We start from the raw sequence: 13,792 nt of genomic DNA, 5'->3' as shown, positions 1-13,792 counted from the left end.
CCATAATTTGTTATGATCCACACAATCAAATACTTTTGCATAGTCAATAAAACACAAGTAAACATCTTTCTGGTATTCTTTACATTCAGCCAAGATGCATCTGACGTCAGCTATGATATCTCTCATTCCACATCCTCTTCTGAATCCTGCCTGCACCTCTGGAAGTTTCTGTCAATATACTGCTGCAACCATTTTTTAATTATCTTCAGTAAGATTTTACTTGCATGCGATATTAACGATATTGTTCAATAATGAATTGTTGATATTGTTCACACATTCTGTGTGATCACCTTTCTTTGGAATGGGTACAGATACGGATCTCTTCCAGTCAGCTGGCCAGGTAGCTCTTGGCATAACCGAGTGAGTGCCTCCAGTGGGGCATCCGTATGTTGAAACATCTCAATGGGTATTCATTCCATCAATTTCTGGAGCCTTGTTTTTCACCAATTCCCTCAGTGCAGCGCTTCGACCTCTTCCCTCATTACCATTGGTTCTTGAACATATGCCACCTCTTGAAATGGATGAAGATCTACCAGTTCCTTTTGGTACAGTGACTCTGTGTATTTCTTCCATCTTCTTTTGATGCTTCCTGCATCATTAAATGTTTTGCCCATAGAATCTTTCAATATTGCAACTTGAGGCTTAAATTTTTTTCCTTGGTCTTTCAGCTTGAGAAATGCCGAGTGCATTCTTCCCTTTTCGTTTTCTAACTTCAGGTCTTTGCACATTTCATTATAGTAATTGGCTTTGTCTCCTCGAGGCAAAGTTTCAGAGTCTATTCTGACATCCATTTTGGTCTTTTCTTTCTTCCTCGTCTTTTTAATGACCTCTTGCTTTCTTCATGGATAATGCTCTTGATGTACATGACATGTAAAATGGAACACAATGCCTTATTCACTATACTTTTTCTTCAATACTTATTAAGTCTATTCTCCTACTTTGTGCACAAGAGGGTAACTAGTAGACTCTGGATTAAACACACAAAAATCATTTCTGTCTTTGGTGATCTTACATACTCTGCCTCATGTAAGTTATGAGAATATTAGTATATAGATTTGACAGCTTTTCTATGACTTGGAAAACTATCATAACTTCTTCCCAGGTTGAGGATGGCTTTTGAACATTAAATCTTTTGTACTCTCTCTGTCTTGAAGTAACTCTGAGAGAGTTCCTTGACTGTGAAGTGCTTTGCCAGCATCACTTCTTCTAGGGTATCTTTATCCTTTTCATCACAGCAACCTTCCTCATTTATGCCCACATCTGCCTTCACTAAATTCTTCTGACTGAATGACTAGAGTCTCTGAACAGCTGCAGAGTCAGCAGTCTCATGATTAGATCTGATTATTCAATTCAAATTTGCTTTCAATTCAAATTTCTCTTCCAGTGGTATCACTTTTCATTTCTTTATTCCAGTTACATTTTGTTGACATTAGTATGTGACTTAACAAAAGTTATGGGAGGAAAGCAAGTAAGTAAAATAATGAGAAAAGATTTAAAATACCCATGAGAAAATGAACACATATTACAATTTGGGAGAAAGAAAAAATTCTTCACAGCAGGAACTGTCATATAAGCTGACAAGGGGCAAGGTTGTGGTGGCTTCTAAGCCACAGCCAGCTACCCTGAGGAAGCAAGTAGTTGGCCTTGTGGGCTTAGGACCATTGTCACAAGGGACATCAAGCTCAATTAGCATAACATACTACACAAAAACATTGTTCTAGATTATACTTTGGTGAGCAGTAATTTGCGTCTTTAAAAGCTTGCAAGTCGCCATCTAGATGCAACAATGGGTCTCTCCTTCTCCAGAGCAAAGAACAATGAAGAAAACCAAAGACACACAGAAACAATTAGTCCAAGGGACTAGTAGGCCACGCGATCCTCAGCCTATATGACCACGAGACCAGAAAAACCAGATGGTGCCCAGCTACCACTGTCAACCATCCACAAAGGGTAAGTGCAGGAGATCTTAGATACAGTGGGAGAACAATGTGGAAGAAAATTCAAAATCATTAAAAAAAAAAAAAAAAAAGACCAGGTTTACTGGTCTGACAGAGCCTGGTGAAACCCCTGAGACAACGACTCCTAGTCACCCTTCAGGTCTGGAACTGAACTCACTCCTGTGGCTTCCAGCCAAACAACAGACAGGCATGTGGGGTGAACATTACATCAGGTAGTGATCCTTGGAGTGATCAATAGTGGGAGGAGAGAAAGGGCAGTGTTTGTACAGGGAGACAGCTTGGGGGAGAGGGGGAGTGCATGAGAGGGAAGGACACAGGGAAGAGGTAACCATGGGGGGAAGTGGGAAGAGAGCTGTTACACTGTGGGGAACTGCAGTTAATGTCATAACAGAAAATGTGTATGAACTGCTGTATGGAAAATGAATTTGCTCTATAAACTTTCATCCAAATCACAATTAAAAAAAAAAAGGCCACTCTATGGAGCAGTTCTACTCTGCACACAAGGAGATCACTTTAAGTAGGAATCAACTCAACAGCAACCAAAAGCAATATATAACGAGCTTCATAAGAAAATGATCCTACATACATGGATACAGGAAATAAACAGCTGACAGAAAATAGAAATTTCAGAAGTTGAAATGTATGAAAAGGTACTCAACTTCTTTAGAGCGATGAAAATTAATATTTCACTGGGAATTTCAGATACAAGTAGAGGAATAACAGATAAAATGCTGAGTAAAGAATCTAAAAACAAAAGCACGTACTGTATGATTTCACACTTATGAAGTACAAAAACAATGAATTGATAAAATAAGCCAGCATAACAGTTACCCTTCCAGAGGCTGAGGCTAGAGCAGTCACTGGGGAAGAGGGTGTGTTCAATCTGTGAAATTCATCAGGCTGTAATATCAAGATCGTGCCATTTCTTGTATGTGTGTGTGTGTGTGTGTGTGTGTGTGAATAAAATCATAAAAAGCATATGTTAATTATAAGACACTATTTTTCATCTACCAGATGAAAGAGATAAGAAGTTCCATAACTATTTGTGTTGTTATAGTCAATTGTTACTGTTTTTTTTTTTTTAAAAAAAAAAAAAAACTCCCTGCATTGTTACTGGTAGCAGTGTAAATTACAATCTCCATGGAGATAATCTCACGATATCAATCTAACTTTTAAAATATCTGTACCTTTTGACCCAGAAATTCCACTGTGGGAATTTTTCCTTAAAAATATCCTTGCATACATGAAAAATAACTTATTTCAATGCTATTTAAAAAAAAAAAAAGAAGAAGAAGAAGAAACACCCTATTATCCATTTAGTAGAGGTCTGGTAATATAACAGTGAACTACTACGCAGTCACTAAGAAGAATAAAGTAATTCTTTAGGTAGTGATACAGGCATAATCACCAAGATGTAATTAATTGTTAGGGAAGCAAAACAGTGTGTATGATACACTAAAAAATGAGGAGGGAGGGAATCAGTGAGAATATACATATACATTTATCTATACAATGTAGCATCATCTCCAGAAGGACACATAAGAAACTGCTAATACTGATTGCTTCCAGGATAGAAAAGTAAGTGGCTGAGGGCAGGTATGGGAACATTTTTCACTGTATACTCTTTTCTATCTTTTAAATTCTGAACCATATAAAATGTTCAAATGTTCAAAATAATAAAGTTAAAATTACCTGAAAGGGAAGGAAAAATTGCGACCCATAAAGACATGATGAGCACTTAAACTAAAAAAGTAATTGCCTGACAACTCCTTAGAGAAGGGCCATCTAGAAATGTTTTGAAAGAAAAAGTGACAATATTTAGAATTTAGATGTGCTGAGAAATCAGTTACATTATCAAAGCTTATTGTGAGGTCAATGAATGATACATAAGCAATGGAAAATTACGGGAATCCATTTCAAAATCTCTTAAACTATTTGATCCAAATTCAATAAACAAGATGATTGAAAGAGTCCTAAGTACCAAAAAGGGAGAGAAGTGAACAAGACAGAGCCTCCAGAAGTTATTGTGATTCGGGAATCAGCAAACCATAAAGCACAGAACTTGGCATTTTCTTCTCACCTATATTCCCACCAAGGAGCTCTGGTGTCACAGTGCCTAAAGCATCTCATCTGACTGCTAACCAGAAGGCTGGTGGTTCAAACCCACTAGCCACTCCATGGAAGACGACTGGGCAATCTACTTCCAAAGATGCCTAAGGCACTTGACTGCTAACCAGAGGGCTGGCAGTTCAACCCCACCAGCCACTCCTCGGAAGGAAGGCTGAGCAATCTACTTCTGTAGGTTCCATAGGCAACCCAAGGATGGGTTGCTATGAGTCAGGTCCGATTCGACGGCACATAACAACCAAAAAAAACAACAACAACGGGGGTCTCTGTGAGTCTAAATCAACTAGACAGAAGTGGGTTTGGGTTTGTTTTGTTTTTTTATTCCCACCATATATAGAAAAGTTATGCTAGTAGCCACCTAACCTGCATTATAAGGTGTTTGCCATCTTTTACTTCTACTACATAGTGCAGTAAGAACTCTGGTTTTGGAACCAAAATTACTTAAGTCCAAATCTAGCTCTGCTAATTAATTACTAACGGCAGCCTTGAACACGATACAGGTATGCACTGTTTAACATCCACCTGTGAAACAGGACATTATGTGATTTGAATGTTGGGCAAACATCCTATTATATACAGGAGAGAGGCATACAGCTGGCCCGAACCCATAACACCACAGCCAGGCTGAAGGACTTCATGAAAACTTTGGCTTCACCACAGCTGGTCCTGCCAGTCTCCAAGAGCTGCACCAGGACCCTACCCCTCTGCCCCATAACTTGCGAGAACTCGCTGTCTAGCTTCCTGCCCACCACCCACCAGCCCCTTTCCCTGCAATACCTAATGGGCTTTAAATTGTCCCTGAACAGGGTACCCAGAGTGGGAAAGTGACCTCAGCAGGGCATCTCCCTTTGTAACTCCAGCAAGATCTGCATGGCCCTGCCTGAGGTGAGTGTGGTGGGACAGGCAGTCATTGATGGGTGCCAGAATCTCCTCCCCCAACCCCTGTGGGAGGGACAAAGGGGAGGAGGACACAAGATCCAGAGAGCAAGTAAGATACAGATTGATCTCCATACTTAGCAAAGTATTTACACTACCTTTGGTTCTGAACTCAATGGGCCTGGGACATATATACGTACTTGGATGCTGCCTGAACAGACATTAAGTAACATATGCCTGTATTTAACTTTTAGTCTCAGATTACATTTATTTAAAAGAGGGATATTACTACTCACCTTGTAGTGTGTCCTCATAAAGTATTAGAGATGACAAGGGGAAGGGGCAACACAATGTTTGGTGAATAGAAAGCATTAAAAAATTTTAAGTATTTATTATTATCTCACCTACTCAATAAAATACTAGAATTCTTTTTGTAGAAAATATAGAGAATTTTTTGTATTTCTAACTTTTTCTCAAAGATAAAGTATAATATATGGAAAGAGAATCTATTCATCTAATCCTAAGGAGTCAAAGAGAGAGAAAGACTAATGAAACAGGAAATAGAGCCACACTCACTTTCATACCCATTCCTTATCACTCACTGTTTCCTACTCTAAACACACAGAAAGTGTTTCATCCCTCCAAAGCCACTTAGGCCCCAAAATGAAGTTTAAAGATAAACCTAAATGGAAAGGGCATTTTCAGACATTCTGAATATCCTGTCGAATCATAAACACATTACAAAATCACTGATATCTTCACACAGAGACAAGATTACTGCTCTACTGTGTTCACATTCTAGTGGAAAATAAAGATAAGCAAACAAACAAATGCATCCTGAAGGTTAATTCCAACAGGTCTGGAATTGGCCTGAATATATTCCCAAAATAAAAAAAGTACCTGCATGACAATGATGTCTGCATCAAGGCACAAAACATACTGATTATTAGTGATGTTTTGAAACCATGGATCCAATGAGCTTCAGGGCTGTTTGTACCAGCTTGAAAGCACTCTTTGTTAACAGTGAGAGTGATGGGTTTAGGTTTGTAACTGATTTTGGTGAGACTTCTGGAGGGCTCTACCATAGAACAAATTTATCTATATGACCACAACCGGCAGGATATACGAAGCCCCTGCTGAGATCCCATTTTGGGTCCCCTGGTTCCCAGATATTCTGTGCATACATCAGTGATCTTGATCTGAGAGAGAAAGTATGTTGGGTTAGGCCTGACAGAGGGAGAATGATTGAAGCTTCTACTCCACCTCTTCAAATTCACTGCTGTGAGGCAGCCTTTGCTTATTCTTGCTCTAAGATGCTGTTGCCATACTGCATTGTTTTCCAGCAATTAACTTCAGATTTATCAGCATTGCCATTTTGGCTATTTTGAGTCCTCTTTAGCAATCAAATCTTCCTTATATATATCACTCTTAGTGGGACAAATAAATTAAGGGATAAAGATTATAGTAATTTTTATGATGAAAATAGAGCGATAATATAGTGAAAATGTCTAAAGGCCATGGGATTATAAATGTGGCCAGAAAAGGGGCAGGGTACATATGAGTTGAAGCTCAAATGACAAGAATCCAAGCAAGAGACAACCAGAAGTAGAATTCCAAGCGGAAAGAAAAGCATCAAGTGTATAGTCCTAAGAAGAAAACACATTTGATTTGAGCAAAGGAAAATTTGGCTAGAAAGTGGCAAGCAAAGGAAAAATAATAGAAAATAAAATGTTACCTGCAACCAAAACACCAGAAGTCAAGAAACCAAGAGTATGACAGAGGTAAGCAGAAATCACGATGCAGCAGAAACAATAAAGCAGGGAAGAGTGCTTGATCTACTGTAAGCAGGGAGAAAGAGACAGAACAAAGTTAGAATGGCAGAATACTAGACTTTGAAGCCTAGGACTGTTGCTACTGATAATTCATGGTAATTCAGTCCCTAAGGCTGTGTTATATTCTGGAAGTTGTACCAATTCTCCATGAAGCCAGAAAATGAAAACAATGAGTTATACTCAAAACAGTACTGCAACTCTCTGAATACTGGCTTTATAGCTTTGAAAAAGTTCCTGTTTTTCTTCACCTGCCCCCACAGCCATGTGCATCCTTAAAGTAAAACCCCATTAGCCGAGGCAATCTGAGTGACACAGTTCCTTAATAGCCTTAAAAATAAAAAATAAAAGTACACCTGTAATTTCCCCACCCTGACTTCCTCCTCAGGAGCTCTGGTGGCCTAGTGCCTAAGGCATTTGACTGCTAACCAGAAGGCTGGTGGTTCAAACCCACCAGCCACTCCTCAGCGGAAGGTTGTGCAATCTACTTCCATAGTGATATTGCCTCAGAAACCCAAAGAGGTATCGCTATGAGTCGGATCCAACTCGATAGCAGTGCATTGCATTGTTTGTCTGCGACTTCCTCCTTCATGCTACTATAAGCCAAACCAAACCCACTGTCAGAGTTGATTCTGACACACAGCCCTATATTACAGGTAGAAATGATCCATAGGGTTTCCAAGGCTGTAAATCTTGATGGAAGCAGACTATGACATCCTTCTTTCAAGGAGTGGCTGGGGTGTTCAAACCGCTGACCTTTTCATTAGCAACCACAGCCCACCAGAGCTCCTTTATGTTACTATGCCTCTTATAAATTCTACTAATATCTTTCTCATCCTGTATGGCAATTACATGTCTGTATGTTTGCCTCTTAATAAAATGTTACTGCTCCAAACCCTAAAATAATGTTTGAATCTCATTGCCTACTTAATAGTAAAAATAACAATGATGACAAAAGACTCACCAGGCCCAAATCATTTTTCTTCTGGGGAGCAGCTGTTGGATTTGAACTGTCAACCTTTTGGTTAGCAGTCAAATGCTTTAAGTACTGCACTACCAGAGACCCTCAAAAAGCTTACACTTATTAATTACCTACATCATTCCTAGCACTGCTAGAAACCTTATATATAATTTTCACAGTAAAGCTAAGATGATATTATGGTTCCCAAGTTTACAGTTGCAAAAACAACCTCAAAGAAGAAACTCATCCAAGGACATTAAGCTAGAAGAACCCAGGTCTACTTGAACATAAAGCCCTCCCTCCACCTTCTCACGATACCAACAGACCAGGATCTAAGAGGGATGTTTTCAAGCTGCAGGTCACAATTAATTAGTGGATTATGAAATAAATTCAGAGGGCCATAACTCTTTTGGTTAATGAAAGACACAATATGAGTGTACCACATGAAGGGCAAATACCGTTTCATGAAACTCTAATTTCAGTTTTATACACACATGTAATACAAAGCAGTGATGATAAACTTGTATCTTACTGTCGTGCACAAACTCACTGCCATCAAGTCAATTCCAATTGATTCCCTTTAGGTGTCCGAGGCTGTACATTATGAAGTAAATCACCTCATCTTGCTTCCACAGAGCAGCTGGTGGGTTTGTACTGCCAGCCTTCTGGTTAGCAGTCAAGTGCCTGAGGTACCACACCACCAGAGCTCCTCACTGTAGTGCACAGTCCAAAAAAAAAAAAAGAGTCTGAAAACTACAGATATAAGCAGTCCTTATTACTACTGCATACACTGAGGATCAAAGTCTCATATTTAAAAGCACCTGTGCTCCTAACGTTCTAAATATATTACTTAAAAAAAAAAAAAAAAAAAAAAAACTCAATGCCGTTAAGTCAAATCCAACTCATGTCAACCCCTCTTTGGGTTTCCAAAGCGTTATCACTAAGGAAGTAGATTGATCTTTCTTCCAAGAAGTGGCTGGTGCTAGCCTGCAGTCTCTGGGGTTAGAGTCCCCTTCGGCCTCTTCAGGGGTTCGAGTCGCCTTTGGCCAGATTAGGTAGGGTAAAGGGTTCGAGTCCCTCTAGAAGCTCTAGTAGAGAGTTCACATTCGGTTTCATTGGGGTTGGTGTCTGTCTGTTTGACTGTTTAGCGTGAATGATACATGTGAAGTTCCAAGACGAAAAGTCGTGGAATCTGAATGGGCCTGAAGTTGCATTCTGTGTGAGGTCGGATTGGCATAATGGTGTGGCTTCGCCCTCCACTCCAGGGTTTATAGACACCTTAGCCAAAGACCCACTGAAACCTTCATAAGAAGGGTGGACAACCAGGCATCCGAGAGGTCTTCGGGACTTGTCTTTTGTTTTGTGTGCACCACTGTCATGATCAGAGGTACCCCCAGTAAATCTACTGTTAGAATACATGATCAAAAATTTTCCAAAGGGATTAAAAGATGATTATGGTGTTAGCCTCAGTCCATCTAGATTAAGAATTTTTTATGAGACCCATCCACCAGAGCACCCACCTTCCTCTTTTTCTGACCCACCTGAATGTCTTTCATCTCCACCTCATAGACCAACCCCTTATTCAAGACAGGCACTTTCATCTCCACCTCCTGTTAACCCCATTGCACCCTCTCCACCACCCCCACCCTCCTCTTCACTAACATCTCGGGACACCACTTCCCCAGAATCCTTTTTTACCCTTCCCAGCAAGCAGCCACACCCGTTTCTCAACAGCCCCTTCTCTGTCCCTTCCGTGAAGTGGCTGACTTTGAAGGTGTTGTCCGTGCGCATACTCCTTTCTCCCTCACCAACTTATCTCAGATTGAAAACATCTGGGTTCCCTTTCTCACAATCCCACCACCTACATTAAGGAATTTTGTTACCTCTCTCAAGCGTATGACCTAAACTGGCATGACATTTATGTCATCCTCTCTTCCACTTTAAACTCTGATGAAAGGGAGCGGGTTCTTGGGATGCTTGGGAACATGGCAACCAAACCCACTTAACTGACCCTACCATGCCAGTGGGTCCAGAAGCTGTTCCTGGGCAGGACTCCAGATGGGAATACCAACTAGACACCCAATCTGGGCAGAATGGTTGCACTCTCGGGGACAAAATGCTCCAGTGCCTCCTAGCGGGACCTACAGGCTACTTCACATAAAGTTGTTAACTGCGGGAGATTACTCAACTCCCTAATGAAAACCCAGCAGCTTTTCTTAATCGCCTCACTGAGGCCCTTACACGTGAGGCCGTTACACAATATACTCGCTTAGACCCAACTTCCCCAGCAGGAGCTACTGTTTTTAACTACTCACTTTATCACCCAATCTGTTCCTGATATTAGAAAGAAACTGAAAAAGGCAGAGGAGGGCCCCCAGACTCCCATCTGAGACCTGGTGAATATGGCCTTTAAAGTCTTTAACACCCAGGAGGGGGAGGAACAGTCTGAGGCAGATAGGGAATCCCGCACTCGCCAGAAGGCCAATTTACAAGCCCAAGCCTTAGTGGCAGCCCTGAGGCCGACACCTACTCGACTAGCCAGAAACAACCACCCAACTGGAGCCTGCTTTAAATGTGGAGAGGAAGGCCACTGGGCCAGTCATTGTCCACATCCACGACAACCTTCTAGACCTTGTCCAACGTGTGGTAAAAAGGGACACTGGAAGAGTGACTGTCCCTCGGTGCCAAGACACGGAGGGCCAGTCCCTCCAACCCCTGACCCGCTATTGACTGTTCTGGGTCTGGCAGCTGAAGACTGAAGGAGCCCCGACTCGTCGACCCCAATCACTCTCGCCGAGCCCAGGGTAACACTCAAGGTAGCAGGTAAGTTGACGTCCTTCTTGGTCGATACGGGGGCTACCTATTCCGTCTTACCTTCCATCCTGGGACAATTATACCCTCCCCGGACTCAGTGATGAGAACTGATGGATGCCCGTCCAGACCCTAGGTAACAGGTCCTGTCACATGCCTCACAGACAACAGAATTATTACACACTCATTTTTAGTGATACCTACCTGCCCCACCCCACTTTTAGGAAGAGACCTTCCTTTAAAATTAGGGGTCACCCTACACTGGACACAGGACCCCTCAACAACACTTTTATTATCACTAATCTCTACTCCAACATCCACACTGAACCCTCCTTTACCTCCTGATTTAGCGGATCCCATTGTGTCGGACACCTCTACTCCTACTATTGCTACCCACCATTCACCTGTTATTATTCATTTAAAAGACCCCTCACATTTTCCCTCTAGCCCCCAATTTCCCATCTCCCTGACACAAAGGCAAGGACTGAAAACTCGTATTCAACACCTCTTAACTAAACGTCTTTTAATTCCACACATTCACCCTATAATACTCCCATCCTACCGGTAAAGAAATCTGACAGCTCATACCGCTTAGTGCAAGATTTGTGCCTTATTAAACGAAACTGTAATACCTCTACACCCTGTTGTTCCTAACCCTTACACACTACTTTCTCGCATCCCACCGTCTACTACTTACTTCTCTATACTAGGTCTTAAAGATGCCTTCTTTACCATTCCACTTGATCCAACTTGTTATTAGACAGAAATTATAATACCCATTACTCCCAAATCAGTATCTTCTAATTGGTTTCCCTATGCCTGTTTTACATACAACCAAGCCTCCGTAGGTTGTAAATATCTCCCTTCCACCTATGGTGGATGCTATTACTGGTCATGTAGGAGACATGATGCCTTTGAAGGTGCCGGGTCTGGATATATCTCTTTAAAAGCGAGGAACATGTGTCTGGAACATTTTTTAGTAAAGTAACCTGTATCTCTGCATTCGTGACCCTCAGGACACCAGATGGGTGTCAGGGGTCGAGGGCAAACTATATACTTCAAGTTCTAACTCTCCACCCACAGAAACCACCCATCTATATATAGCACGGGAATGCGTTCCGACCCTCAACACCTCCATACATGTCTCCACTAGTATCTCCCAGGCAGAGCAGACCCTACAGGAACAACTCCTAGACACACCCTGAACGGTTCCAGTTTCTTCCTGGATACAGATCATTCAACACACTCTATCCTTCCTCAATTATTCCCACACCTTACCCAATATTTCCCACAGTTTCCTTTGTGCCTCTCTTTAACGACCCTTACTTGCGGCTGTACTAATTAATTCCACCCAACCAGCACCTACATCCACATCTAACCCATCCTGCATTACTCCTTCATTACAGGTGCCCCTTAGGGAACCTGACACTGTCAATCATACATGGCCCTCCAGGATTTGTTTCCTTACTAACAATATCATACCTGTATTTTCAGAACAAACTTCCTGCTCACAAAAACATATCTATCACCTCCCAAACCACCTCAGCACCCAGAACGTACTTTTGATGCAACGGAACCCTACTTAACTGTATAAATAACACAACCCCAAGCCCTTGTTTTCCAGTAACAATAGTTCCCCAACTTACAGTATACAGAAAATCTGAACTCTCCTGGCTATTACCAAAACCAAGAACCAAATGAGCTGCCTTTTTGCCTGTTATAGTAGGCCTCAGCCCGGCCTCTGCTTTCACTGCAACTGGACCAGCATTGGGTCACAGCATAATGTCAGCTCAAGAGTTCCAAAACCAATTAGAAATAACTCTAGAAACCACTGCAGATTCTTTAGCTTCTCTCCAACTACAGCTAACCTCTCTGGCCCAAGTTACTTTACAGAATTGAACAGCCTTGGACCTATTAACAGTGGAAAAAGGTGGAACCTGCCTCTTTCTTAAAGAAGACTGCTGCTATTACATCAACGAATCTGGTCTAGTGGAACAAAATGTCAATACACTGACTTGACTGAGTGAAGAATTACGTTAATAGACACCGAACACGAACCTCACCATTTGAATGGCTCCGATCACCACTGATTACTACTCCTTACAGGACTGGTTACTACTCCTTATAGGACCCCTTGTACTAATAAGTCTCTTTTTTTCCTTTTGCCCCTTGCCTCTTTAGATTCCTTCAAAACTGTCTCAAAGAAATGTCCAGAGTAACTGTCAATCACTTACTCCTACACTCGTACACTTGCCTACCGACTGACCCGATCCCCACTGACTCTGGCCTATAACCCTACTCCGAACCCTGTCCAGCAGTAAGTAGCCAGAATGATAACATGGCCCTTTTATCACCAAAAAGGTGGGAATGTCAGGCAGGAAAGCAGTGCCAGTCAGGCGGGTAAAAGATTGAACTAGAAGAAGCTACAAACAGGCCAACGCGGATGCAGCTTCCACCTGATTGGTTCCCGCCTTATTTTGAACCCGCACAGGTCCTCCCCCCTCCCTTAACGACTATGCTAATGAGGTGCTTTCACCTGATTGGTTCCCACCTTTTTCCCTCTGCCCCCACTATGCAACTATATAAACCCCACCCCCCACCCCCGTCTGGGCGGCACGACTTCTCGGGCCCCTCTCAGGGACCTGTAAACCTTGCCTGGGAGCACAGAAACGCCCCCCCCCCAAAAAAGAAGTGGCTGGTAGATTTGAACTGCCAGCCTTCTGGTTAGCAACCAAATGCCTTAGGCACTATGCCACCAGAGCTCCCTCTAAATATATTACCACTCCCACAAAAAAAAAAAAAATTAAAAGGTGTTAAGTAGAAAAGGCATTTGGAATACACATATCTTCCTTTAAGGTTTAAAGTGAACCCTAAAATGACACTGCACATATACACACACACACACGTACGTATATATTATATATTCCCCACTGGTTGTGTCTGTACAAAGTAGTGATTCCAAAGGCAAGTAATGAATTAGAAAGTTTATGTTCATCAAAAGTCTTCACCAAAAATGTAAAAATCTGCTGTGAAAAAAAAACATTGGCAACACATATCTGACAAGAGTCTAATCTCTAAAATTTATGGAAAACTTCAATACCTTAACAGCAAAACACCAAATAATTCAATCAAAAAATCAGCAAAGGACATGAACAGACACTGTGCCAAAGAAGACATCCAGGTGACTAACAAACACATGAAAAGGTGCCCTCAATCATTAGCCACTAGAG

The sequence above is a fragment of the Orycteropus afer genome, unplaced genomic scaffold (genome assembly GCF_000298275.1).
Source record: "Orycteropus afer afer isolate SDZICR_OR568_19922 unplaced genomic scaffold, OryAfe1.0 scaffold00210, whole genome shotgun sequence".
Taxonomy (NCBI): Eukaryota; Metazoa; Chordata; class Mammalia; order Tubulidentata; family Orycteropodidae; genus Orycteropus; species Orycteropus afer.
The sequence above is the reverse complement of the archived record's forward strand: the minus strand, read 5'-3'. Positions refer to the sequence as shown.